Raw genomic sequence first — 23,921 nt, 5'->3', positions numbered from 1 at the left:
TCCAGGGCCATGCTACCGGTGCTTCACTGACTCCCTTCTGACTTTTCTGTCCTATCTGCTTCTGACACACCTAGCCTGTCTTTGCAATCATCCCCCAGCTACCCCCCTCTCCCTAACTACACAGATCACTTCTGATCAGTCTTGCATTTGGCCTAGTTCCTTGGGCAGTGTTTTCTATTGTTTCATCTATTTTACTCCATAAAGGATCTTTATTGCTTCTTACATTTATCCTGAATGAAGGGTGGTGAGCATGTACATCAGCCTCAAAGCGGTCTGTGATTGCCTATAGATCAAAGCCCATAGCCACCACCACACTCCAGCATAACATAATCTTTTTCTGAGGAGCTCTTATGCTTCCATTGTTTGGAGCAGGACTTTGAAATTTTGCTGAGGAATAGTGCTAGGAACAGGGAGGTGCCTTTTGCTGGCCTTATTAAAATCCATTCAGATTCAACCAAGTTATAAACTGTTGAAAATCACCATTTCACAACCTGGTTTTGCCTTGCTGTTAAACATTCTCAAGATTCCATTAATACTGCCCCATGTCTCATTGCAGCAGCTCACACAGGATGGACTTCAAAATACCCTTTGGCCAGGGCTGGTCTTAGCATGAGGCGAACTGAGGTGGCCGCCTCAGGTGCCAGACTAGCAGGGGGCGCCACTAGGACCCAAAGTGTAGAAAATTGTGTCTGCTGCTGGTGCATATGTATTCTCTCTGCTCTGGATGCACAGAGATGGTGGAGTGCTGTGCTGGAGGGAGGAGGGCACAAGAGACATAACAGGTGGGCAGGAGAAAAGGTGAGAGGGAATAACAGAAAGCAGCAGGAACTACAGGGAAAGAGAGGAAGAGGAGCCTCTTATGTACCTCTCTAGCATCCCCAGGAGCCTGGACTGATTAACACCAGTGTAGCCCTTCTGCCCCTCTGAATTGGCAGCAACAAGGGCCGGGTTCAGTATTCAGGGGTTCCGTTTCAATAACACCATGCCTAACCGGCTTGAGCCCCCACCCAGTGACCTGGGACACTTACATACCACACCCGCTTGGGCGCCTCTAGGAGGCAATACTTCCCCTCTCGCAAGCACGGAGTCTGAGTGTAACAAAATCTTTTTAATAAAGAAAGGAAACAATGCGGCATCCCACTGGAGAAACACCACAAACAGGATTGTAACACAAACCATAAACAAACAAAAAAATAAAAACTCCACCCCCAGGTACGTTTGGCAATGTCCTTTTCCCCTTAGGATTCTTAAGTCCAATTACCCCAAAGTTCAACAACCCAAAAGTCTCTGGTCAGTGCCCCCTAGAATTCGAGAGTTTATCTGCAGTTTTACCCTCCCAGCCTGGATGGAAAGGGGGAGGAAGTCCATACAGGGTGTTAAGGGGCACCTTACGTGGGCCAGGGCCAACTGCTCCGCCTCTCCATGGAGTTCTGCTGCAGCCTTCACCACGACCAGCTTCACCACACCAGCTGTCCCGCTCCTCCAGCTGGTCCCTGCAAACCGCTTCACTCCGCTCACTGTTCCATGGGCTGCTCCAACACACTGCAAACTGCTCTGCTTTGCCAGCCGCTTAACAATCGGTCTTCATGCTCCCCCACGAGTTAGCACAGCACTCCGTGATCTCAATTTAGCTCTTTCAGTGATTTCAGCTCTTAGCAGGAGAGCCCTGGTGCTGGTGCACCATTGGCCCAACATGAATTCAGCTCAGCAGTCTCTAGATAGACTCCTAATAGAATTAAAAATTAGCTCTACTCTTTAACATTGGAGAGAGGAGGATGTACAATTGGTGTTCCAGGCCCTCAGAAGGGGCCCATACCATCAGGTACACACACCAGTCCCCAACCTCTCTCAATTCATGGGGTTTTGGAACCTATGTCCCATGTTTAGCAAGTACCACCCAACTGAGGTTGAGTCATTTCTGTCACAAAGCAGTCCCATCCCAAGCTGCTGTGGAGTCATGCCAAATGGGGCGGTGCATGCCAATGCAAATTCTTAAAATTCTTTCCATACTCTCTACAATTCACCACCAGATGTCAGGGTAGTGCTCATCCTGACTGCTTACACTAGCTTCTCAGGGAGCTTCCTGTTTCCTGCTGCTTCCCTAAACCTACTTGAGGAGCACAGACAGTCAACTAAAGTAGTAGGAGCCAGTTAGGCCCTTAAGACGCTGGTATCTTCCTTCAATCGGGCCCTACTACCAGCCTGCTTGTTTCTCCCCTTCAATGGAGTTTTGAGAGCCACTATAGCTGGAACAGAACAGCAGTCATGCGTGAAAGAAGAAAACGCCCCTCTGGGGCAGCATTCAGAAAAAGGAAGCTTTTCTATCTAAGCCGTAAGGAGCAATCTTGAGATATATAGACACAAATGTTCACGATGAGCCTTCCGGCCCCAGCGAGGATGTGAATGGTGAGGAGATGCCTGATCTTCCAGTTAGTCAGAGTGCAGGTGACTTGGCAGCTATTGCAGCATCCATATCTCCATCTCAAATGGATGTAACCAGGGGCGGCTCTAGGCATTTTGCCGCCCCAATCACGGCAGGCAGGCTGCCTTCGGTGACTTGCCTGTGAAGGGTCCGCTGGTCCCGCGGCAGGCGGGAGACCTGCCGAAGCTGCGGGACCAGCGGACCCTCCGCAGGCACGCCTGCAGGAGACCCGCCGAAGCTGCGGGACCAGCGGACCCTCCGCAGGCACGCCTGCCGGAGGTCCGCCAAAGCCACGGGACCATCGGACCCTCCGCAGGCACGCCTGCCGGAGGTCCGCCAAAGCCGCGGGACCATCGGACCCTCCGCAGGCACGCCTGCCGGAGGTCCGCCAAAGCCGCGGGACCATCGGACCCTCCGCAGGCACGCCTGCCGGAGGTCCGCCGAAGCCGCGGGACCATCGGACCCTCCGCAGGCACGCCTGCAGGAGGTCCGCCGAAGCTGCGGGACCAGCAGACCCTCCACAGGCATGCCTGCGGGAGGTCCACTGAAGCTGCGGGACCAGCGGACCCTCCACAGGCACGCCTTCGGGAGGTCCGCCGAAGCCGCGGGACCAGCGGACCCTCCGCAGGCACACCTGCAGGAGGTCCACTGAAGCTGCAGGACCAGCAGACCCTCCGCAGGCACGCCTGCAGGAGGTCTGCCGAAGCTGCGGGACCAGCGGACCCTCCGTAGGCAAGCCGCCTAAGGCAGCCTCCCTGCCGCCCTCATGGCGACTGGCAGAGCGCTCCCAGTGGCTTGCTGCCCCAAGCACACGCTTGGCGTGCTGAAGCCTAGAGCCACCCCTGGATGTAACCATGCACATTCCTGAAGAAAAGTGTAGATCAGAGAAGAGTGTGGTGAAGGCGCATGAAAAAGCTGCTGCTGAGTTTAGTTCCTTAAGTCTAGATGATCCAGGACTGTGGACCCACTTGAGCAGTAGCCTGAGGGACTTCCTTGTACTGCATGGGCCACAGCAAGTAAAAAACTTCATGTTCCCCAAAGACAATGAAAATAGAAGTTTCCATCCAACACATTACTGGCGTGAAATCCCCAATGGTGACAAAGTGGAGAGGCCATGGCTTATGTACTCAAAACCCCAAAATGCTGCATACTGTTTTTGTTGCAAACTCTTCCAGTCTAATGTTCCACCCACACTGGGTTCTACAGGAACAAAGGACTGGAAAAATCTGGCGAAAAATCTGGCATGCCATGAGAAGGCAGCAAATCACCAGAGAGCATTCCATAGGTGGAAAGAGCTTGAGATGAGATTAAGGTTAAAGGCCACCATAGATGATCAGCCACAAGAGAAGATTGCATCAGAGTCTCTTTACTGGCAAAATGTTCTGAAAAGGCTCACTGCCATTGTGAGAATGCTTGCCACCCAAAACCAAGCACCACGTGGCACTTCAGATGAGCTGTATGTGCCAAACAATGGAAACTTCCTTAAAATTGTGGAGCAGATGGCTGAGTTTGATGCTGTACTTCAGGAGCACCTAAGAAGAGTCACCACCCAAGAAATGTACACACACCACTATCTGGGAAAAACAATTCAAAATGAGATCATACAGTTACTGGCAACAAAAGTCAAACAGAAGATTTTGGCAGATCTGAAGTCAGCAAGATAATACTCTGTTATTCTGGACTGCACACTTGACATCAGCCATATGGAACAAATGACTTTAATGGTGCGTTTTGTAATAATAACAGAACCTAGTGAAAATGTCCCTGCAATGGTGACTGTCAGAGAGCATTTTCTACAATTTATTGACATTGATGATACTGTAGGAGCTGGTATGACAAATGTGCTTCTTAAAAAGATGGAAGATACGGGAATTGCGATTGTGCCAACATAAGAAGAAAGAACAGAGGAGTGCAGACACAGATTCAAGAGTTAAACCCTCGAGCTTTTTTTGTCCCATGCAGTTCTCATTCATTGAACTTGGTGGTCAGTACGCAGCATCAGCTTCTAGTGAGGCTGCTGAATTGTTTAATGTAATTCAAAGCATCTATGTATTTTTCTCTGCATCAGCTCATCAATAGCAAATTTTGAAGCGACATCTGGGAACATCCTCTCTGACACTGAAACCACTGAATGCCACATGATGGGAAAGTCGAGTGGAGACAAAAAAGACTATCAAACACCAAATTGGGAAGACAGATGATGCCATAGTTGCCATTATGGAGAATAATGCTATTTGTGGGAGAACAGTGGCAGAGGGAAATGGAATCACTAGAAACATACATAACTTCAAATTTCTGTGTGGCTTAGTATTGTGGCATGGCATAATGTTTGAAATAAATGTTGTAAGCAAGAGACTCCAAGGTGCTGACCTTGATATATCTGGAGCAATGGAACAACTGGACAAAGCAAAGTCATACCTACAGTCTTATCGTCAGATAAAGGATTTCAAAACGTTCTGAAGAGTGCACAGAAGTTGGCAGAGGAACTTCACACTGAAGCTATTTTCCCACCCATTCAATAATACGAGAGTCACCGAAGAAGACAACATTTTGATTACGAGGCATGGGATAATCCCATAAGAGACTCCAAACAACAATTCAAAGTTGAATTCTTTAACTAGATGCTAGATTGTGCAATACAGTCAGCTGAAGAACGTTTCATGCAGCTCAAGGAACACAGCAGTATATTTGGGATGTTGTATGATATTCCAAAACTCCTCACTATATCTGAAAAAGACCTATACCAGCAATGCAGGTCACTAGAGACAGTGTTGACACATGATGACATGCACAATATTGACACGAGTAATTCAGGTGATGAACTGAAAGCCCTTTCAGGATACACTTCAGCAGGATCAACTCCAAAGGCTGTTCTGGAATATATGTGCACAAATAAGATGACCATCCTCTTTCCAAATGTTTTTGTTGCTTTGCGCATGTTTCTAACACTTCCTGTAACAGTTGCCAGTGGAGAATGCAACTTCTTCAAGATGAAGTTAATTAAAACACATCTATGCTCCACAATGACACAGGAGAGGCTGGTCGGCCTTGCAACCATCTCAATAGCGCATGAGTTGGCCCAGACTGTGGAGCTTCAGCAGGAAGGAGTTCAAATCTCTGCAACCAAGAAGGCACAGAAAGCACCGGTTTGATTATTCAAACAGATAAAAATGCCAGTGTTTACTATGCAGACAAGAAAAGTTACATTTGCTGTTCAGGCGTTTGAAAGTTACGTGTTACTTAAAATTTTTGAACAAGGCATTTTAAGTTGTTAGTTCTCCTTTATTGGGGTAGGTAGCAGAGCAGTACCATGAGAGGAGTAAAACAGGAAGAAGGCAGAATTGAACCCTTTCGAAGTTTTGGCCCAAGCGAGGGAGCATGGGAGTGTAATTTGAGCTCCCCGCCTCAGGTGCCAAAATGTTGTAGGCCAGTCCTGCCTTTGGCCTACGGGAAGATATGTTGCACTAGGACCTAGGAGATTGAGTTTTATATTCACCTCTTATAATTCTTATAATTCATACCATAACAAGGAGAAGGGGTGACTTGATTACAGTCTATATGTATTTATATGGTGAATAAATTCTTAATAATCGAGTTTTCAATTTAGCAGAGAAAGGCATAACATAATCCAATGGCTGGAAGGTGAATCTAGACAAATTCAGACTGGAAACAGGGTCACATTTTTAATGGTCAGAGTATTTAACCATTGGAACAATGTAGCAATGGTTGTGGTGGATTCTCCATCGCTAACAATTTTAAAATCAAGATTGAATGTTCTTCTAAAAGATATACTCTAGAAATTATTTTTGGGAAGTTCTATGGCTTGTGTTATACAGAAGGTAAGACTAGATGATCACAATGGTTCCTTTTGGCCTTCCAATCTATGAATAACCTTTATTATTTAGCAATGCCTCATATGCTACTTAAAGGTTACACAAGCTGAGAATAGAATTCAAATCTGTAACATGGCAAACCCAAATGACAGCCACTAAGTAATATGGTAGCTCAGAAAGATTATGCCAAATATACATTCTTGGCTCTGCTATCTGTAAAATAGGGCTACTCCTGCAGAGTTAACCCAGTTTTGGTGTATTATGTGTCCTCAGGAGTGACTGGTCCAAAGAAAATAGCCTGCTCCTGCCTCCAGCTAATGCAGCTAATCCTTCAGGCCCAAGCAGTAGGTCTGTACTGCAGTGCTGAAGATTTAAGGATCAAACCCTACTAGTGATGCATTATATGGATTTGTTGCACATAATAGAATTAATTTTTGTCTTTTTGATTTTGCCTAAAATAACAGGAAATTACATGCAAAAATATATATATATGAAAAAATATACAATGTAAGTTACATATTCAAATTTTCAAAAGCTAGGAAATTAAAGACTTAAGATTACCTGTGCAACTTTAATTCTGCCGTGACATATATATATCTTATGATACAGTCTTAATTACATGAACACTTCCTATTTTTTCCATTAGACCACTGCATCTTTTAACAGGATGGTGCTCAGGAAATAAATCAAGGTTGTGTACTGAAAGAGGCTGTTTTTCTGTAGGACCCTTCCCTCATTTGATTTGCTCACCTTGCAACATAAATGCAGTACCATCGTTTAAACATAGGTTATATATGTCATTTTATGTAAATTAGGTGTAGCCCTTTTGATCCTGAAAAAATGTCACTATACGGTCTTTGACTGGGTTTGAACTCCCTTTTCGTTATTATAATAATACAAAGTGACAGACGACACCTAGTGGTCATTAGAGGTAATTGTACCTGGCTGAACAAGGCCATTTTTAATACTATAAAATACACCACAATACTGCAGCTCACAAACGATAATTGTACAGGATTAAGACATGACTGGACAAAATATAAGGCAAAGGCATAGGACAAGGTGCTGCCCAACTTCAACAGTAAAGATGAGCTTGAACAAAGTTATTCTTTGGAACATATGAAATAATTAAAAAACCTAACACACAATCTTGACCTAGAACTAAAATACCAACACAAAATAATTTCAGCTTTCCAGGAAAATACGACATCACCCCAAACATTTTAAATGCCTATTTGTGTATAAAATGCTGCCACACTAAGCTCTCTTTATAGACTGGCTAGCCTGCACATTTGTAACTTGTTTACAAACTGATTTATTGCACCAAATACACACTCGACTGCCAGCTTTTAGCACAACAGACTGTTAATATTCCTATGCTGCTGCCTGCATACGTCCTTTACCTCCATAACTTCACGTATACTCTATGTACCTGCTTTGGCATGGTCTTTGTACCTGCTGTAGCCATGTACTCTATCGTGCATGATACTGTAACTCAATGATGCGCAAACTTTGGCTCATGAGCCGCAAGTGGCTCTTTAATGTGCCTCCTGTGGCTCTTTGCAGCACATGATATTAAAACACTGTGTGATTTAATTATTAACCAATCTAAGTTATTAACTAATCAGGATGTTTTTATTATGTTATTAACCAATTAAGTTTTCATAACTTAGTGCAAGTTGATCTTATTTGCTGTGAAAATTATATATGTAAAAACTAAATATTTCCCGTCATACTGTTTAAATATGAATAGTTCTACAGTAAATGAAACAATGAATTCACACTACAGTGGCTCTTTTGGGTAATGTTGAACACTAAGTTGGCTCCTGAGCCACTGAGGTCAGAGTGTCACTGCTGTAACTGCTCCTTCGAAGAACAAATAAATGGATGGGTTTGTTTTTTAAAAAAGAGATTGTTGTCATGTAGTGAAAATGGACTGATTTAATCCATCTTCTTCTCCAGCCTCTTTTCAGAATGGCTCTCCTCTTCTATGCAGCTAAAATCTTCCAAAGTTGCCATTGTCCCTGCCTCTCTGCCCACAATACCTTCCTTATACTGATTATGGCTTTATGAATTCAACACTGTTTTCCCTGATGCACTTGGTAGCCAGTAACTGAAAGTTTAGAGGACACGGAATATGCTAGCTACAGGATACAAATCAGTAATGATATACCACAGACTGTCTCTGTTCTCAGATTTTGCATTTAAATATCTCCTTGTACCTCCTATTGTCACTGCTCCTCCAGAAAGCCATGTCCAACTTGAAAAATAAGTAAGTATGGCTCAGGGAATGGAAATGAGATACAGATCCTTTCACTGGTGAGATCTTGGGGCTGGATTAGGGTGAGACAAATCCTGTTTAGGGAAGATCTTATTATTTTATTAAATACCGGTGACTGGTCAGCTTACATGATGGCTCCAGTCAGGTTAGACATAGACCTAATGCAGGAAGTAACAAGTACACATAGACACAGAGATCACAGATAGTTCCTGGGACACACACAAGCACATGTGTTACAACCAAGGTTCTCAAAGCCGGTCCGCCGCTTGTTCAGGGAAAGCCCCTGGAGGGCCAGGCCAGTTTGTTTACCTGCTGCGTCCGCAGGTTCGGCCGATCGCGGCTCCTACTGGCCGTGGTTCGCTGCTCCAGGCCAATGGGGTCTGTGGGAAAGGCAGCCAGCACATCCTTCAGCCGCACTGCTTCCCGCAGCCCCTATTGACCTGGAGCGGTGAACTGCGGCCAGTGGGAGCTGCGATTGGCCAAACCTGTGGATGCGGCAGGTAAACAAACCGTCCCAGCCCCCCAGGGGCTTTCCCTGAACAAGCAGCGGCCTTAGTTTGAGAACCACTGCTCTAGATCACTCTTTCTAATCTGGCTCCAAGTCAATAGTTACAGAATGTAATTACCATCCAATGACTGTTTTGGTGGTCTCCATGAAATGAATTCATCGTTCATGTTTCAGTCCCTAGTGAACAAGTGTCCATTTTAAAAAGTCACCAACACATTGAGAAATAACTGGTCTTTTTGGCAGTTTCAGCAGAGAATCCAAGGAGAGGAAGACTGAATGAGTTGCAGATACTGAACCCTCCTTTTGCCCTGGGGCCCCTTAAGATCTTAACTGATTGAGGATGTGTGGGGAAGTTTGCACTGCTGCTGTTTGCACTGTACTTTTTCTGGGGATAAATAGAGAACTTTGGTCTCAGAACTGCCACTCTAAAACCTTCCACTGTCAGGAATCAGGGTCTGCAGCAGAGTTAGTTTTGCAGCATAGTCAGTCTCCAGGCAACCTAATAAGCACAGATGTCCTGTAGTAGGCTCATCGGTTGGAAGAGTTTAAGATCAGCTCTTAAACGCAGCAGCAGGTCAGTGGCTGCTCAAAACATTTGCCCATGAATATGACAGCCCCTGCACCTAGCCCTGCTCTGACTTAGACCCAGCTTTGCCTCACTTCAGGTTCTGACCCTCAACTCTGATTCCTCACCTCTGACTTCAGCTCTGTCCCTTGGCCCTGGCCTCTGACTCTGGTTCTGATCCTGGGCTACAGCTTCAACCCCTGGCTTTGGCATATAGATTCTGACTCCTGTTCTGGCCCTAGGTTCTGATCCCTGGCTACTGACTCCTGTTCTAATCACTAGGCATGACTCCTGCTCCGACCACTAGGCATGACTGCCCCCAACTTGATCCTGTGACAGCCACCAAATTCATTTTAAAACAAAAATAAACAGAATCAAACAAAATAATGAAGAAAAATGTACAATGCTTTATACTGTGGAATATTAAGGCTTGTTTAATCACAATTTAGAAACAGATATAGTTAAATCGGTACAACCCCCCTACTGTGGACACAGTTATCCTAGTATAAAGGTGCTTGAATCGATACAGCTTGTTTTGATATAAGTTACACCAATTAAAATACCTTTATACTTGTATAACTGTCTACACTAAGTGGTTGCACTGATCTAACTACACCTCTACCCCGATATAACATGAATTCGGATATAACGCGGTAAAGCTGCGCTCTGGGGGGGAAGGGCTGTGCACTCCGGTGGATCACAGCAAGTTCGATATAACATGGTTTCACCAATAATGCAGTAAGATTTTTTGGCTCCCGAGGACAGCGTTATATTGAGGTGGAGGTGTATATCTACAGCTAAACTGATTTAGTTAAATCAGCATAATAACTGTGTGTAGACCAGCCAAAGGTGAAACATCAACATCTATTTCAATTTTCCCATCTGACTGATAATTTTATATTCAAAATGATTCATTGCTCCTCTCAATCCTACACACAGCCCAAGAAGTGTTGGTTTACTCTTTCCTATTGTGTCTGAAAACCAAGGCAAAAAATTAGGATTGTCTAAACTTGAAAATTGTTGCAAGTTAACTTGAGTTATTTCATGATAAAGTACCTTGTCCACACACACACACCTTTTTGTTGTGAATCATCTGGTGTTTTAACCCAGGTTAATACACCCACTTTGGAAGCAGGTTTACTGAGCTGCAAGATGAGTTTACGTACAATAAAGTACACATAGACACACAGAATTATAGAATTGTAGGACTGAAAGGGACCCCAAGAAGTCTTCTAATCCAGTCACCTGCACTCAAAACAGGATTAAGTATTATAGACCATCCCTGACAGGTGTTTGTCTAACCTGGTCTTAAAAGACTCCAATGACAAAGATTATACAACCTCCCTAAAAAGTGAAAAAGAGTCCTGTATTCATCCACGAAAGCTTATGCTCCAATACGTCTGTTAGTCTATAAGGTGCCACAGGACTCTTTGTCGCTTTTTACAGATCCAGACTAACACGGCTACCCCTCTGATACCTGACAACCTCCTTAGACAATTTATTCCAGTGCTTAACTACACTGACAGGAATTTTTTCAGTCTTCCCTCATAGGCCATGTTTTCTAGACCTTTAATCATTTTTGTTCTCTTCTCTGGACTTTCTCCAATTTGTCCACATCTTTCCTAAAATGTGGTGCACAGAACTGGACACAATACGCCAGCTGAGGCCTAATCAGCGCAGAGTGGAAGAATTACTTCTTGTGTCTTGCTTACAACACTCCTGTTAATGATGTTTGCTTTTTTTGCAACAGTATTAGACTGTTGTTGACTCATATGTAGCTTGTGATTCACTATGAACCCCAGACCCCTTTCCACAGTACTAGTTCCCAGGCAGCCATTTCCTATTTTATATGCGTGCAACTCCTAAATGGAGTACTTTGCATTTGTCCTTATTGAATTTCATCCTATTTCCTTCAGACAATTTCTCCCGTTTGTCCAGATCATTTTGAATTTTAATCCTGTCCTCCAAAGCACTTGCAACTCCTCTTGGCTTGGTATCATCTGGAAACTTTTTAAGGATACTTTCTATGTCATTTCCTAAATCAAAGGTGGGCAAACTTTTTGGCCCAAGGGCCACATCTGGATATGGAATTGTATGGCAGTCCATGAATGCTCATGAAATTGGAGGTTGGGTTGGGGGGGGTGAGGGCTCTAGCTGTGGGGGCAGGCTTTGGGATGGGACCAGAAATGAGGAATTCAGGGTGCTGGAGGGAGACCCAGGATGGGTCAGGAGGTTGGGGTGCAGGTGGTGGGGGTGAGGGCTCCAGCTGGGGGTACGAGCTCTAGGGTAGGGCTGGGGATGAGGGGCTGGGGGTGCAAGAGGGTGCTCCAGGCTGGGACCAAGGGGTTCAGAGGGCAGGAGAGAGATCAGGGCTAGGGTACAGGCATGGGAGGGGGTCAGGGGTGCAGTCTCCGGGCGGCCCTTACTTCAAGCAGCTCCTAGAAGCAGTGGCATATCCCCCTCCGGCTCCTACATGGAGTTGTGGCCAGGCAGTTCTGCACTCTCCCCCATCTGCAGGTGCTGCCCCTGCAGCTCCCATTGGCCGCATTTCCAGCCTATGGGAGCTGCAGGGGTGGCACTTGGTGCACGGACAGTGTGTGAAGCCTCCTGGCTGCCCGTACACATAGGAGCCAGAGGGGGAACATACCGCTGCTTCTGGAAGCCACGTGGAGCCATTGCACACATGGAGCGAGGCAAGCTCCTGATCCCACTCACTGGCTGGAGCACTGGAACGGGGCAAGCCACAGACCTCGCTCCCTGGTGGGAGCTCTAGGGCTGGATTAAAACATCTGAAAGGCTGGATGTGGCCCCTGGGCCATAGTTTGCCCACCCCGACCTAAATCATTGATGGAGATCTTAAACAGAGCTGGACTCAGAACTGATCCCTGCAGGACTCCACTTGATATACCCTTCTACTTGACTGTGAACCACTGATAACTAGTCTCTGGGAATGGTTTTCCAACCAGTTATGCACCAACCTTGTAGTAGCTGCATCTAGGTTGTATTTCCATACTTTGTTTATGAGATGGTCATGTGAGACAGTATCAAAAGCATTACTAAAGTTAAGATCAGGGGTCGGCAACCTACGGCACGTGTGCCAAACACGGCATGCAAGCCGATTTTGAGTGGAACGCTGCTGCGGTCCCAGCCTCCAGCCCCACTCAGCCCCCCCGCACACCACTCTCCCCTGCGGGGGCAGGAGGCAGAAGCTTGGTCCTGCGGCTGCCAAGCTTCCCCTCTCTCCCGCTTCTTCCCCCAGCGTGGTGCTTTCCTGCCCCTCCTCCTCTCCTTCCCTGCGCCAATCAGCTGATGGCCCTAGCGAAGGGGAGGAGGAAGAGCAGCAGCGTGCTTCCAGCTCCATAGAGGAGACAGAGAAGAGGTAGAGACAGGGCCTTGTGGAACAAGGCATATCTCTTCCAGCCTCCTGCCATGAGCCGCTCACGGCAGGGGGCTGGGAGCACCCCTACGAGCCAGGCACCCCAGCCCTCTGCCCTGAGCCTTCCCCCCACAGCCTTCTGCTCTGCACTCTCCAACACCCCCAGCCCTCTGCCCTGACCCCTGAACCCTCCCACACCCCCAGCCTTCTGCTCTGCATCCCCCAGCCCTCTTCCCTGACCTCTGAACCCTTCTACACACTCAGCCTTCTGCCCTGCACCCCCACACTCCCAGCCCTCTGCCCTGATCCCTGAACCCCCCACAGCCTTCTGCCCTGCAACCCCCACAACCCCACTGCCCTCTGCCCTGACCCCTGAACCCCCCTACACATTCAGCCTTCTGCCCTGCACCCCCACAGCCCCCATCCCTCTGCCCTGACCCCTGAACCCCCTCACATCCCCAGTCTTCTGCCTATACCCCCACACCCCCAGTCCTCTGCCCTGACCCCTGAACCCCACACACACCCAGCCTTCTACCCTGCACCCCCACTGCCCTCTGTCCTGACCCCTGATCCTCCCCACACACCCAGCCTTCTGCCCTACACCCCCACACCCCTCTGCCCTGACTCCTGAACCCCCTCACACCCAGCCTTCTGCCCTGCACCCCCACAGCCACCATCCCTCTGCCCTGACCCCTGAACCCCCCCACACCCAGCCTTCTGCCCTACACCCCCCACATCCCCCAGCCCTCTGCCTTGACACCTGAAAACCCCCGCCCCCAGGTCTGGCATCCCGGCCACAGGCCCTGCTCAGCCCGCTGCCGGCCTAGGTGAACAGAACCCCAGGCTGGCAGTGAGCTGAGCAGGCTGGTGGCGTAAGATCAGCATTTTAATTTTAATTTTAAATGAAGCCTCAAACATTTTGAAAACCTTGTTTACTTTATATACAACAATATATTATATAACTAAACTAGACTTATAGAAAGAGACCTTCTAAGAACGTCAAAATGTATTACGGGCAATCAAAACTTTAAACTAGAGTGAATAAATGAAGACTCAGCACACCACTTCTGAAAGGTTGCCGATTCCTGGACAAGATATACCACATCTAACACTTCCCCCCTATCCACAAGGCTTGTTATCCTCTCAAAGAAAACTGTTAGGTTGGTTTGACACTATCTGTTCTTGACAAATACATGCTGACTGTTACCTAGAAGATAATAAGGTTATAAGTATTTGCAAACTGATTGCTTAATTATTTGCTCCATTATATTTCCAGGTAGTGAAATTAAGATGACTGGTCCATAATTCCCTGGATTGTCCTTATTCCCCCTTTTTTATAGATTGCCACTACATTTGCCTTTTCCAATCCTCTGGAAGCTCACCCATCTTCCATGACTTTTCAAAGATAATCACTGAAGACTCAGATATCTCCTCCATCAGCTCCCTGAGTATTCTAGAATGTATTTCATCAGGCCTTAGTGACTTGAATACATGTAACTTATCTAAGTAATTTTTAACGTGTTCTTTTCCTATTTTGGCCTCTGATGCTACCTCATTTTCACTAGCATTCACTATGTTAGCTGTCCAATAACTACTAAACTTTTTGGTGAAAACTGAAAATAAAAAGCTATTTAGCACTTCTGCCATTTCCACATTTTCTGTTATTGTCTTTCCCACTCATCCCAAAACAACAGTTCCACATTTAATATCCAAAATTGCTTTGCTGGCTACCTAGGGTCAGCCTCTCTGTTTACCTGGGCACCCTCTACTGCTCCAGGGTCGTTTTGATTGAATGTTACCTCTCATTTAAATGCTGGCATTCAGCCATGGGTGGACCTTTGCAATTCCAGCTTGTGGTGAGTTTACATAACTGAATTTCAAAACCAAATATTCTGTAACTATGCCTCATGTTTGTGCCTGGTCCCGTACTGAGGTCCTGTATTTCATTGCCCTGTGAGGATAGGATCATATTCAGGCCCATCCAAACAGAGAAGGGCAGGGATCTGGCCAGGAACAACTGCTGGGGATGATGGAGAAGCACACAACCTTCCTGCAGAACATAGTGGCAGTATGTTCAAGGAGAGTGCCTCTGCTTAGCCATGTCCTGCAACTCTTTTCCTCTGATAACTCTGGTTACTGGGCTACACCTTTCACTTCACCAAATCCAAGGAACAGACCCTACCTTCCACATTCCACACTCCAAGATTACAAGGGGAAAAGTGCATACTGGAAGAACATCTTAATTACATCACTCACCAGGCATAGGTTCTTCTACTGCCATCCCACACTACAAGATACAGAGAACATTCTTCATCTCCCTCCATACATAAATCTGTGACCTCAAAAGCACATACTTTAGTACTCTCAGAACTTTCTCTTTATTTTACTTTTGGACTGGATTTTTAATTTTGCATCATGTTATGTTTGTTCAATAAAACTTTTACAATTCACAATGTTCAAGTTGGTGTCTGTTTCATTTATTAAAATTTCATTGAAAATGTCATGACAATCATTGTTTTTATAAGAACCTTGCATGATTTAATAAAATCTTCATCAGATATATACTGAAGTTCCTCTACCACTATACAAAAATGTCAACACATGAGCACTAATCAGGTGTACTTTGCTCACAATTTGTCCTAACCTCAAAGTTCGTATTTAATGCATCCATGGCCAGTTGCTGCATTTCATAGACGCCACCTCTCTGGCTGTTCAGCAAGGCTGCCCACCTCATTCTCCAATCCATCAGCAAGTCTCTTTTCCTTGTTCTCACATATGTCGTGCAAAACAAAGAAAGCAGCTACAGGGCCGCCCAGAGGATTTGGGGGCCTGGGGGCCCCTTCCATAAAAAAATTGCAATACTATATTCTCATGGAGGTCCCTGCGGGGCCCGGCGCAAATTGCCCCACTTGCTCCCCCCACAACAGGTGGCCCTGGGGAAAAAAAAACCTTCCACATCTCGGCACAAACCCAGATTTGAGAAAATTTCTTTACAAGGTATCACTGGTTCTCAGCATCAGCTAGTGCTAAAAGGCACTAAAGCTCATTAAAAGGGTTGGACAAATATTTTCCGTCAAAACTTTTTTTGGATCGAAAACTAGGGGTTTTTAAAAAGCAGAAAAAAATCATGGACATTGTCTGCTTTCCTTCAAAATTTGTTGTGGTTTTTTAATTGAAAAGCTGAAATTAGTCTGCCAAAACCTGAATATGGTTTGAGGTTTCAGAAGTGTGTGGCCAAATACTTGCTGCTTGCTGTGTTTCATTGTTTAAAGAAACAATAAAAAAATTCTGCTTAAAAAAAATCCAAAACTTTTGAAACACCTCAGCTTGTGACCAAATGCCTGAGCCCATCCAGCCAGAGATTCTTCCAGGTTTCTGATACTCTGCTGGCTTCCTTGACTTGTATCTGTCTCCATAACTTTGGGTTCATTTAAGTTAGAACATAAGAACAGCCATACTGGGTCAAACCAAAGGTCCATCCTGCCAAGTATCCTGTCTACCGACAATGGCCAATGCCAAGTGCCCCAGAGGGAGTGAACCTAACAGGTAATGATCAAGTGATCTTTCTCCTGTCATCCATCTCCACCCTCTGACAAACAGAGGCTAGGGACACCATTCCTTACCCATCCTGGCTAACAGCCATTAATGGACTTAACTTCCATGCATTTATCTGTTTCCTAGAGACTGGCTCCATGGGGTCCCTCACAAACTGGAGACAGTTACTGTGGGTTTGTCTTTAGTATAGCTTATGTACATAATCCACGAACTGAGCATTTGAGCTTGTTCCAGAATCTGGGATGAGCGTATGTTGTGAAAACTGAAATGCTCAAAATAGCACATGCATGTGAATGGAGACACGGTGCTAAAATTAAATTAATCCAGGGGTTCCCAAACTGGGGGTTGGGACCCCTCAGGGGGTTACTAGGTTATTACTGGGGGTCCCGAGCTGTCAGCCTCCACCTCAAACCCCGCTTTGCCCCCAGCATTTATAATGGTGTTAAATATATAAAAGTGTTTTCAATTTATAAGGGGGGAGGGGTTGCACTCAGAAGTTTGCTATGTGAAAGGGGTCACCAGGACAAAAGTTTGAGAACCACTGAATTAACCCCTCTGAAGCTTCAGGGAATGCAGGGGAGGGGGGTCTCCCTTGGTAGGGTTGGGAAGGATATTGCTCTTCTCATGTGATCTCTCCCTCAGTGGTTAATTTTAAATGAAGCTACCCTCCCCTGACATGAATCTCCCTATGGCACTGAAATTAAATATAGACTATAATTTGGCATTTGAGAAGTGAAAGGGATGGTAGCCCTAATGGAAAAGCTAACAGCTTGGCTCTTCTGCAAGCCTCAAGCTGCTGAATGAGCTTTAGGGTAGGGAAGGCTGTGCCTCCCAAACAGCCTGGCCCTGCCCCCTATCTGACCCCCACCGTCTTCCTGCCCCCCGACTGCCCACCCCCCCTCAGAATCCCCAACCCATCCTGCTCCTTGTCCCCTCACCTCCCCCAGAGACCCCACCCCCCACCACCACCCCAGGACCCCACCCCTGCTCCCTGGCCCGACCCCTATCCACGCCCCCGCTGAGTCCTGACAGACCCCCAGAACGCCCACAATCCAACCCCCCATTCCCTGTCCCCTGACCCCCACCCGAACCTCTGTGGCCTGACTGTCCCTGGGACTTCCTGCCCCTTAGCCAACCCCCAGATCCAGGCCCCTTACCTCCAGCTCCCTCCTCAACCGGAACCTCAGTGCATCCAGCAGTTTCCCTCGACAGCTGCAGTGTGGCTCCAGAGCCCTGCCCCGCTCAGGGCCGCGTGGTAGGGGGCAGGGCTGTGAGCTCCAGGCCAAGCGGAGGGAGCTCAGGTCCTGCTGGAGCTTGCAGCGCTGCCCCCTACCACGCGCCTCTGAGCAAGGCGGAGCTCAGGGGCCCCGCCAGAGCCACACTGCTGCGCTGTTCAGGGATGCTCCTGGATGTGCTGAGGCTCCGGGCGAGGGGCGGAGCCGGGGTTGGGCCAGGGTGGGAGCCTCAGCCGCTCTCTTGGGGGCCCCTGCGGAGCTCAGGGCCTGGGGCAAATTGCCCCACTTGTCCCCCCCGTGTGGCCCTGAGCAGCTATCACAGGGGTGGGCAAACTACGGCCTGCAGGACACATCTGGCCCGCAGGACAGTCCCGCTTGGCCCCTGAGCTCCTGGTCCGGGAGACTAGAACCTGGCCCCTCCCCTGTTGTCCCCCATCTCCCGCAGCCTCAGCTCGCTTGCTCCACCACCAGCGCAATGATCTGGGCGGCGGGGCTGTCAGCTCCTGGGGCAGCACAGCTGCAGAGCCCGGCCTGACGCGGTGCTCTGTGCTGCGTGGTGGTGGTGGTGGTGGCAGCAGGAGCGTGACCCGGCTCCAGCGAGGCGGCTCGGCTGAGCGCCGCCAGCCACCAGTGCTCCAGACAGTGCTGTAAGGGGGCATGGAGCAGGGGAGGTTGGATAGAGGACAGGGGAGTTCGGGGAGTGGTTGGGGAGAAAACAGGGGGTTGAATGGGGGCAGGGGTCCTGGGGACAGTCAGGAAGGAGGGGGGTTGGATGGGGTTGCAGGGAGCAGTCAGGGGCAGGGGTTCCGGGGGCAGTTAGGGGACAGGGAGAAGCGGAGGGTGGATGGGGCAGGGGTCCTGGGGAGGCCATCAAGGAATGAGAGGAGGGGTTGGATGGGGCGGCGGAGGTCCAGGGGCAGTAGGGGACAGGAAGCGGGGGTGTGTGGATGGGGCAGAGTTCCCAGAGGGGGTTGGATGGGGCAGGAGTCCCGGGGGGAGGGCAGATATAAGGTGGGGGCTGAGCCACGACCCCATCCCCTAACCGGTTGTCCATACAATTTATGAAACCCGATGTGGCCCTCATACCAAAAAGTTTGCCCACCCCTGAGCTATCAGCTGCCTCCAGCTTCGACATCAGGTGCCTCCATCTACCTTTTAAATGCACATTCCACTGTCATTCTGAAACTGCTCAGGGTACAGCTAAACAGGTCCTTTCTCCTATCCAAGTGTCTAATAAAAGGCTTCATAAGCCATGGAAGTAGAAGGTAATTTGCATCTCTAAGAATGACAGGAGAAACAGCAACACATACCAAATTGGTCAGTATCTAACCAGTAGCAATCAGGTGTGGTGAGCCTCCACATGACAATGGCCACGTGCTTCTCCATGCTCAGGGCAGCTTTTATGTATGTGTGCAATCTCTGCAGCTCCAGGGTGAGCTCTGCTGAGATTTCTAGGAAAGTGGCCTTTGATATCCTGAAATTCTGCTGCTACTGTTGTTCATCCTAGGTCTGGAGCATTATCCTGTCCCACCAGTCAGTGCTAGTTAGCTGAGACCAAAAGTGGCAGTCCACCATGTGAAGCCACTCCAGAAAAAGTTCAAGTAAAAGTGTCTATTCAATTTCAGCCATCTCTACCTCAGATGCTTGTATCACTCTGGTTCTAAAGTCACTGAACAACTTGACATATATGTGCAGCAGCCTGTTAATATTAGGCATCATGAGGGTCACAGCACTCAGCAACTTTTCTCCATGCTTCCTGACAGTGTTTTGAAAATGGCTCTGGCCTGTAACAAGATGGATGATGGGATGAAATGAGAGGAATCATAGAAATTATTTAGTTTGACCACAAGTTTCACAATTCCTGTGTCTTCCAGTTGGTATCCCACAAAGAGCAGTGAGGAAAATTCCAGAATTTATAAGGCCTAGTGATAGAGTAATGCACCACAGGATGTCTGCCCAGAATGCGGAGCAGTTATTTAAAAACAACATAGGTCTTTTGGACATAATTATCTCACACGGAAGTAGCTTAACTGGGGATAATAATGTGGTGTGGACAACTGGTGATGAAAAAGTTGTCCTGCATCACTTAACACAAGTGATGCCCTTGAAAGGAACCCTTTCTCATCTCTCATTGCCACACCCATGTCATTTGATATCATCAATTCTCTACCTCCCCTGGCAGGGAGGCAAAGGGTCAAAAGCATTGTGAGGACTTACTGTATCGCAGCATCCAGGTAGGTGTCTTAGTCTTTGTGCCTAATGTTTTAATAGCAAACCAAAAACAAAGGAAAATGCTGCCTGTAGAGTTTTCTACCACACCACATCCTCGATTTTGGGGAACACAACACCTATATAACAGCACCACCAAGACAGTAGATCTCTCCACCAGAAAATAACCACAGCATAAGAAGACTTCCCATGTATGGCATGCTGGGTATGTGGATAGGAAAGAGAGGGGATGTACTGGAGGAGGGAATGAGTATGCTAAGAGCACACTGATCTCCAAACTGTTCTGGTCTGCTGAAATTGCCCATAGATGCACAGTATAAGTTAAAGCAGACAACTAAATATTGACAAACTTTAGAAGTGTTTGCATACAAATGCAAAAAGTTTAAATACTAAAATAGATTAACTTAAGTGACTGGTATTAAATGAGGATATTGATATAACACACATCACAGAAACTTGGTGATAATCATGATAATCAATGGGACACAGTAGTACCAGGGTATAAAATATATAGGAATGATAGAGTAGGTCAGACGGTGGAGGGATGGCACTATATGTGAAAGAAAGTATAGAGTATCATAGAATCTGTATGGACAGAAATTCCAAGCTTGAATAATAAAAGTATAACAGTAGAAATATACTACTGATCACCTTGACCAGGAGATCAGAGAGGCTACAAAAACAGAAAGCTCAATAATAATGGGGAATTTCAACTATTTCCATATTGGCTGGAGATGTATCACCTCAGAATAGAATGCAGATAAAATTTTTAGACACAATTAATGACTGAAGTAGCATTAGTGATTGCACTATTAATGAGGCAATTCTTGACTTAGTCCTAAGTGGTGCACAGAATCTGGTCCAATAGGTGAATATAACTCAAGAGCTCAGTAATAGTGACCATAATGTAATTAAATTTAACATCCTTATAGGGGGGAAATACCAAAACAACCCAGCACTGTAACATTTAAAAAACATAAGAACAGCCATACTGGGACAGACCAATGGTCCATCTAGCCCACTATCCTCTCTTCCAGTTTGTTTACCTGCCACATCTGCAGGTTCGGCCGATCGTGGCTCCCGCTGGCCGTGGTTCACTGCTCCAGGCCAGCAGGGGCTGCGAGAAGCAGTGCGGGTGAGGGAAGTGCTGGCAACGGCTTGCCGCCGAGCCACGTGCCAGAGGTTGCCGACCCCTGATCTAGCCCTTTCCTAATAGTTAAGGCTATGTTTATGTCACAGAGGTCATGGAAGGCATGGAATCTGTGACTTCCAGATACTTCTGTGACATTCTCTGCTTCAGGTCCAGGGGCTGCAGGACTCTGGAGCTGACAGCCAGTGGGGCCCTGGCAGTGTTCCATCCACAGGCGACAGCAGTGACAGGGGGCCCTCTGCAGTTCCAGCGACAAGTGACAGATTCCTGAGGGGGCCTCCCCAGGATTCCAGCGACGGGCGACCGCCTTGCACGGGAAGGGGGGGACTCCTCTGGCAAGTGGCTGGGGTGTCCCATTTTCTGTTTGGGAAATATGGTCACCGTGCAGCTCCTAGCTGCCGTGGGCGGAGGGGGAATCCCACAGCTCCCAGACACCATGGTGCTGGGGGAAAACCACGGAGCTGCAGCAGCAAAAGTCAGACAGGTCACGGCTTCCATTAATTTGTGTTTATTGCCCATGACCTGTCCATGACTTTTACTAAAAATAAACATGACAAAATCTTAGCCTTACTAATAATTTCTAACATTCTGTTTGCTTTTTTGACTGCTGCTGAACACTGAGTGGAAGTTTTTAGAGAACTATGCACCATGACTCCAAGATCTCTTTCTTGAGTCATAACAGCTACTTTATATCCCATCATTTTGTATGTATAGTTGCAACCCTATTTTTATGTATACACTGCTATCCTTTCCCGCTCAAGTGTCTTCGAGATCAGATCTGTTTGTGTATATGTGACCATGTCAGCCTCTCGTAGCTACAATCTAAAAAAAGCTATACTTCCTAATACTTCTATAAAACCATATATGTTTTGATAGGTTATAATTAGTCAGTGGACTCATGAAGCCTTTGTTTTTGTATTAGCAAAATTTCAGTTATCACAGTCTGGTTTTTCTACATAAAGACAATATGAGAGCCAACTCTAGTTTTTAGTTTTCACTTTACAGCTGAAAGGAATGTAGCCTTTAGAACATGGGTAGGCAACCTGCGGCACGCAAGCTGATTTTCAGTGACACTCACATTGCCGGGTCCTGGCCACTGGTCTGGGGTCTCTGCATTTTAATTTAATTTTAAATGAAGTTTCTTCAACATTTTAAAAACCTTATTTACTTTACATACAACAATAGTTTAGTTATGTATTACAGACTTATAGAAAGAGACCTTCTAAAAACATTAAAATGTATTATCAGCACGTAAAACCTTAAATTAGAGTGAATAAATGAAGACTCGGCACAACACTACTGTAAGGTTGCCGACTCCTGCTTTAGAATATGGAGGACTATATACTTTCCAAGTTTCCCCTGACAGACTTCACTAAAATAAATATAATATTTTTCTCACCTTTGAATAATTTTGCCCTGCTTCTAGTATTATAGAGATAAAAAAATAAAAAACATGCAAATTCCAAGCTCAACAATACAAATATACTTATAGGAGCAAGAACTAAATGATGTTCTCTCCTTCTCTGAAAATTGACAAAACACACACTGAAGAACATGCAGTACAAGAGGCACAACACAGCTAAAGATATATGGGAGCATGCAGTAAACACACTTCCAACGTTGCTCACATTCAAATACAAGCCCACAGGAAAGCAATCTTTAGAGTAGCCATAATTAATATAGAAACATGTACATGTAGCATACAGGAAAATAGCTTCAGCAATGCATGAATATACATAGGAAGAGGCAAAAGTAGCCTTTCAGCACTGTCAATATCCACATAAAAGCGTATGGTAAACCAGATCCTCACATAAGCAAAAATGCATATAAGAGCACAAAGGAAACTGGCCCCAACACTGCAAAAAAACAAACAAACATTTTAATGAAAGGGGTGGGTTGGGCTTCAAATGATTTGGTGTTTGTTTCAGATAAATATTTAAAAGTTCAGATGCTTACCCAAACTATCCAATAGACCCTTGAGAGACCCTCCCCAACACCTGTCTTCCTACCTGGTGTTGTCTTTTGCATGGAAGTCTGGGGTCATTCTTCCCTGATGTTGGCACCATCTGAGGTGAATGGCTGATCTTCACCACTTCCAAAACACTCCCACACCACACACAGACTGCCCCACCCCCCAAACCCTCCTACCAACACCCAGGTTCATAACCTTATACTGAGAGCCCAGTGAGGGATACCTCTGGGGGTCAGGAAGGGCTTGGAGAAACCAGGGACGGGCCTGGGAGTAGGAGATAAATTAAAACAGTATTCTTGTAATCTTTCCTCCTTCTCCAAATCTGGAAATAGAAAGGGATTCACAACACCTAGTCTTGAGATCTGAATCTAACACACTGAATCTGACATTCCCCAAAGTCAAGAGGTGTGTTGTTTGGATCTGATGTTCTAATAGAGGCCCAATGTTATTATTTAAAGCCTCAAATAATATATTGTAGGAACAGCCTACCTGTTTCCTTCTTTGTGTCCCTTCAGAGCACTTAAGACTAATGAGGTTGGAGGTGCTTGCCATCCTGTGGTACAATTTCAATAGGATGAGAAATCCCTACCTCATCTGGGTCATCCTTTCAATTGACACTCAAGGCATTTTTGTTTCCTTTTCCATTTGTGACTGGTTGTTTTATCCACTGTAAGTTTGGGTTGGAGGTGATTTCCTCTTCTCACCCATTCAGGAATTTATTGGCCTATGTTTGCCATTTTTAATGGGGATGTTTCAGATTCTTGAACACAAACACCATCTGAATGTATTTATTAT

At 46.4% G+C, this 23,921-nt stretch overlaps 1 protein-coding gene across 1 annotated transcript in view; it reads right to left on the bottom strand.

Annotated features, from left to right (window-relative positions):
• ANGEL1 (angel homolog 1) overlaps positions 1-23,754 on the bottom strand; it is a 304,691-nt gene extending 280,937 nt beyond the window's left edge. The window contains exon 1 of the mRNA XM_030559059.1: positions 23,716-23,754. The gene's annotated coding sequence lies outside the window, so the exon portion shown is untranslated. The remainder of the gene's footprint in view (positions 1-23,715) is intronic.
• Positions 23,755-23,921: the final 167 nt, after the last annotated feature.

The sequence above is a fragment of the Gopherus evgoodei genome, chromosome 4 (assembly GCF_007399415.2).
Source record: "Gopherus evgoodei ecotype Sinaloan lineage chromosome 4, rGopEvg1_v1.p, whole genome shotgun sequence".
NCBI classification, from domain to species: Eukaryota; Metazoa; Chordata; order Testudines; family Testudinidae; genus Gopherus; species Gopherus evgoodei.
Note: the sequence above shows the minus strand (reverse complement) of the source record. Positions and strands in the feature narration are given on the sequence as shown.